This window comes from Bos grunniens, chromosome 27 (assembly GCF_055505025.1).
Source record: "Bos grunniens cultivar Pamir isolate PY7600 chromosome 27, Bosgru_T2T1.0, whole genome shotgun sequence".
Classification (NCBI taxonomy): Eukaryota; Metazoa; Chordata; class Mammalia; order Artiodactyla; family Bovidae; genus Bos; species Bos grunniens.
This window is the reverse complement of record NC_141191.1, coordinates 10,646,908-10,652,920: the sequence shown is the minus strand read 5'-3', so window position 1 is coordinate 10,652,920 and position 6,013 is coordinate 10,646,908. Positions and strand designations below refer to the sequence as shown.

General features: G+C 37.7%; 1 pseudogene; it reads left to right on the top strand.

The window, feature by feature from the left end:
* The first annotated feature begins 5,665 nt into the window (after positions 1-5,665).
* Positions 5,666-5,780, top strand: LOC147343530 (5S ribosomal RNA; annotated as a pseudogene).
* The last annotated feature ends 233 nt before the right edge of the window (positions 5,781-6,013 follow it).

Genomic DNA, 6,013 nt, shown 5'->3' with positions numbered 1-6,013 from the left:
CTGGAGGATAAATGCTGCAACCCTGGGACAAGGCTGGGAAGCCTTCTACACACTGCTCAGAAGTCCCTGCAAAACTCAATCCATGGTGCCCACAGCAAGGATGCTGGCTTCCTCACTTCTACTCCAAATCAAGTCTCATATCAGCATGCTGCCCCGTTCACAGACTCTGCTTTCAAAACCTGAACAGAGACACCTATGTTTCATGGAGAACTTCTAGATGATAAATATATGTAAATCAAGCCAGTCAATCCTAAAGGAAATCAATCCTGAATATTCACTGGAAGGACTGATGCTGAAGCTGAAGCTCCAATACTTTGGCCACCAGATGCGAAGAACTGACTCATTGGAAAAGATCTTGATGCTGGGTCCTTTGAGGACAGGAAGAAAGATTGAGGGCAGGAGGAGAAGGAGGCAACTGAAGATGAGATGGTTGGATGGCATTACCAACTCGACAGTCATGAGTTTGAGCAAACTCCAGGAGATAGTGAAGGACAGGAAAGCTTTGCATGCTGCAGTCCATGGGGTCACAAAGAGTCGGACACAACTTAGTGACTGAACAACAACAAATCATTCTTAACGTCATTTATAATACTGGTATTACTGAACTAATGCTGGGTAAGTGTGTAGGCACATTAGCATATGTAAATAAGATTATTCCTTTATGAGCTGTGGTTTTACTCACAGATGATATTAAAGTTTATACTGAAATACATTTCTCTCCATTAAGAGTGTTAAAGTATACAATTATCCTTCTGCTGAGCTGACATTTTTCAGCCTGACATTTAATATTGTCACAAACAGACAAACAGTCCTACTGAGCTTCGCCTAGGATTTCAAAGGCAGTGTCTCCAGGCAGAGACGTTTTAATTAAAGTTTGACTTCATGAAAATTATGAGTCACAAAAAAAAAAAAAAAAAAAAAACTGCGGCAAGTAATATTAAGTATCCAGACTTGGAATAAATCTAGAAAGTTCTCATCTGAAAGCTTTTGATCATCGCTAAGTTTGCTATAACAAGCACAAGTCTCACATTCCTGTCACTGTCAATTTTGTGCAATTTACTACCCTGTACACTTTGTAAACAAGCCCATTTCCCTTTTTGGAAATGAGCAGTCTTTTTGTTGTTGCTGTATTGTTTTCAATTTTGGAGTCCCCACAGTGACTCACACACAGTGATAAAAGGAATATTCGCGAACATTCTGTGATCTCATGCCATGTAATAGTTTCTTCTACACCCATGTTTCCCATATATAATCTTTACAGCATCTCTGTGAAATAAAGTCATCACCCCCATTTTATAGATATGGAAATTTTGGTACAAGGATATAAAATACACACACCCAATATCTTGCCTGGTGGTAACACAAGATAAGAACCCCAGCAGGCTGACTCCAAACAATACATGTCTAACAACCAGACATTAGTGACTGAAAATATATGTTAGGGAGGTAATTCCTCAAATAAAACTCTAAAGGTTTTAAAAAAGTATAGCTGTATCTATGCAATTTATATATTGCATAGATATACATTTATATCTATGCACCGTATATAAAGGGCATATACCATTATATACACTTATATTTCAAATTCTATTTGAGAATATGCTTCATTCTTATTCTAAATCAAGAAAATAATTGAATATAAAGGTCATAAAAGCCAATCCTCATGGACTTACTCAATACAACTTCTTACACTGACACCATATTTTAACGGCCAGCTCACAATCCATCAAACCTATCCATACTTAAGTTCATAAACATCTTATGAGTTTTTTTTAGCCAAATTCTCTTGATGAAAATTATACTGTCATGGCTATAATTAAGCTATAGATTGTAGGTCTCTCTGTGTGTTTAGATATATATGCCATTAGGAAATTAGTTTCTTCTGAAATGAAGAGAAACAATTAAGGAAACCTATCTGTGAAGGTTAAAAATTATTTGAAAAGGGTCTGATTTATGAGGGAAAGTCTAAGAAGCCAGATAAGCAGATATCTGATGAGACATAAGATAAAGGTAGTAACATAACTGAAAGTTATAAACACCATTGAAGACAGAACTATTTGTCATCCTGGTTTTTCTGCTGTGTCGTGGAACACTGCAATACTGTCAAGTGTGAAGAAACCTTCTCCCCACTTTTGAGGTTATATAACCTGCTGCCTCAGAAATGCAACTCCCAGATAAAAGTAGAACATGTTTGCCATTTATAAAGTGGGTAGCAATTTGCTGTGAGTAGACTTAATTTTATTAAATCTTCCGAGGTTCCATATGAATCATTCTGTCAATATTGACTGCAATTTAGACAAAAACTATTTGACCCAGGCGTCTTCTCTTTTGTGTGAACTATGCTCATCTCAAAAGATAATTACTTCAAGGCTGCTCACTTACAAAATGGCCCCAGAGTTTATCCTTTATCCCATGCCTCCTGCTGCAATCAGGTTCTCCTCACTACCAGGCAAGAGATGCAGTAGCTCAACCGGAATGCTTCCCATTGGCGGAAGTAAGACAGCTGACACCATGGCGAGTTCTAACGTGGGACAGCCCTTTACCTGATGCCCAGGACTTCTGTGAAACCAAGTCAACGCTCCCCTATAGTGGATCAGGGAGCAGAGGATGGAACTGTGGGCAAGCAGACCACATGGTAGTAAATGCAGAACCTAACCTCACATCAACACCCAAGACCTAGAAATCCAGAAAGTTCTGTCAAGCACTCGAAAACAGATGACAACAATAAATACAATGAAGGTTAAAACACTGTTTATATTGTTCAAAACAGATGAATGCAATGATTCAAAAAGAAACTGTAAGCACTGTATACAAATTAGTGAGGTGAAAGAGGATGAAGACCTATTTAAAATGCTGAAGCTCCAACACTTTAGCCATCTGATGCAAAGAGTAGACTCACTGGAAAAGACCCTGATGCTGGGAAAGATTGAGGGCAGGAGGAGAAGGGGATGACAGAGGATAAGATGGTTGGATGGCATCGCCGACTCAATGGACATGAGTTTGAACAAGCTCCAGGTGATAGTGAAGGACAAAGAAGCCCGGTCCACGGGGTCACAGGGAGTCAGACGTGACTGAGCGACTGAACAACAAACAACAAATGCTTTGAACAGAGTCAATAACATTTCTACAGAAATTTAAAGACATAGCCCAGGCACAGAGGTATGGAACATGGAGGTGTTTGGGGGGATCAAGCAGGAACAAATTGCTGTGGTAACAGTGACATACCAAGTTGGGAAGGTATTTTAGAAAACATACCAATGATAGCAATTCAAATTAAAAAAAAATCATTCATTTATCCTAGGTAGGATAATCAGTGATAATTTTGTGCTCTTAACTTCTTTAATTTATTATCTATGTTGAAGTTTACAATCTGTTTTTCCTAAATCGTAAATGCAATTCTCTAAAATAGAAATTACCCGCCATTCTAAAAATTATCATTTACTCATTTGAATTGCTATCGTTGGTGTATTATCTAAAATACCTTTCCAAATTGGTGCACCACTATTATCCCAGCACTTTGCTGATGTCTGTGTGATAGAGAGACCATGGCTGCAGGGACAGTCAAACATACATCTTGATATCATAACCCAGAATCATCTCATTTCTAAAAGCCTCTCACATACATAGAACAATTATTTCAGTTTGTTACACTGAACTTGAGTTGCCAAGCCCAATACATAGACAATTCACAAGAATAGATATTATTCTTGACAGGATCATTATACAAAGGTTTGAGTTGTCAGGGAAGATGGGAAAACTTAGGATATGTTCCTTTGATGCATAATCATTCCTCCTTTCTTTCTGGATTTCTCCATTATGTATTTTATTTAACCTTACAAATGGAAATGTCAGTTTTCTGTGAGGAAGCTGGTGGCAAGGTCGTTTGACTGCTGGATGGATTTAACGCGAGCCTCTAGGAAATATGCAAACCTCACATGTGCTTAAGAATCTTCACCTTGAACAAATTGCTTGTTACATGCAGATAACTCCAAGTACAGTCTCAGGCTGTTAAGTGTATATTATCCCACTGGACTATTTCATAAATTATGATTCATCAAAGCTTAAGTCTCAAATAAATTTGAATTTTTAAATGGTGACTCTTTTATCTTATAATTTGATTATGTTCTATAAAATTGAAACACAAATTCTAATAGAAGTACTCAAACTTAATTACTATTTACAGAAAAAGAAATTATTTGACCTTTTATAATCACGAAGGACAAAGGAGAAATTGATTCTTAACAGTATGCTATTGAAAAAAGCCTAAGCAAGACATCACATCAGTAGTTTTCTCAGTGTAAATAGTTTAATCCCACAAATATATCTGCAAGTGTATTAAATTTACCACTCATTTTATCTACCATACTCCAACACAAAAGATTCAAAGTCATTGTTATGATTCATCTATCACATCAAGTTTTCTGTGAATATGCACTTTTCTGCATGAAAATTTTATCCATCTTTAAACCTTCTATATAGGGAAGTTATCATGAAAGATACACTGGAGAAGGTGTATTTCTATATACTGAGTTATGACTGTTTTGAAAATGTCACCATCATTTCTACAGTAAGCATCTTATTTCAGGATGGCTCCTTTCTATACAAAGCACAGATATAGAGAACTCAAATTCCTTAAATAAGAATGGACATTCTCTTTCCAAACGTGCCTAACAGTTGAACTCCTTTACACATCTGTGCAATTTGTGTTTGTATATTCTTAAACTTTGCCTGGATAACAAATATTTTGGCAGAAAAGGAATCATGCAATACAGGTATGTGACATAAAAACTTGACTGAAAAGTCTAGGAGCCCTTTGGAGAAGGCAACCGTGGAATGAAGGTATTATCATGCCAGTTAGATGGTGGTAGAAACACAGGGACTCAGGAGAATGAAGCTCTGAGTCCACCTGGACTGATCCACATGCCAAGTATTAACAGGACGCATATGACTCAGCAGCAATACAGGCTGCATTCCCGGAGAAAGACATCTCATCATTTTCATTTTGTACGTGGCTATTCAGAGCTTCCTGCTGGACCATGAATTAACAGTTCTAGCAAGTTGCATCTTGCAGTGCAGAGTAACACCACGTACAAACCTTTGGAAAAAGAGATCAAGATTGCCAAGGACTTCTGAAGGGAAATCGCTCAAAGCCAGCCAGAGGTTCTACACGCGTGAGTGTCAGCTCCCACACAGGAGGCCACAGGTAAATAACAGATATTACCTCCGTCCTGGGGTAAGGAGACCTGTCGGGAGCTGGGTCACCTCAGGGAAGACATTCGATTTTTTTAAATCTGTTTCACATTGGCACAGTGACTGTAATTCTTGCTCACCAACTTTAGAAGACTGTTTTGAGAATTAAGTCAAATCATAGATATGAAAGTGTACTTTCTAGACCGCAAACTTCACAGAAATACTTTATCTGCCAGGGTTATTGGAGAAAATATGATCCTCTTTTATTTGTTTCCTTTTCTCTGATTTCTTATTTTCTCACCTTCAAAAGAAAAGATTTGTATAAGAGGAGCCCATGATCTCCAGCTCAGAAATTCTGCAATATTAAGAGGTGTATGCTGGTAAAGAAACTTTTAGAAAAAGTCGTCTCAAGTATCTTCCTTTTGGAGTATCTAAGAATATCTCTTTGTTTTATGTGTAAAAATATAAGAAACAGGTCTACGGCCATACCACCCTGAACGCGCCGATCTCGTCTGATCTCGGAAGCTAAGCAGGGTCGGGCTTGGTTAGTACTTGGATGGGAGACCGCCTGGGAATACCGGTTATAAAAAAATATATATATATAAGAAACATGTTTAATAATCTAAAGAATGGGGAAAAAAATTGAAATCCTGTCAGTAGTTACTCAAGCTGTATGCATGCAGTCATTGATATAGAAAGTGATAGCTTAATTTGAGGCTTTTCAAGCAGAACTGATAGAACAGCAGAATGGTGGTCACCAAGGGCTGGGGGAAATGATGGTTAAGGATAGAACTTGCAACCAGTAGATAAATAATAATAAGTA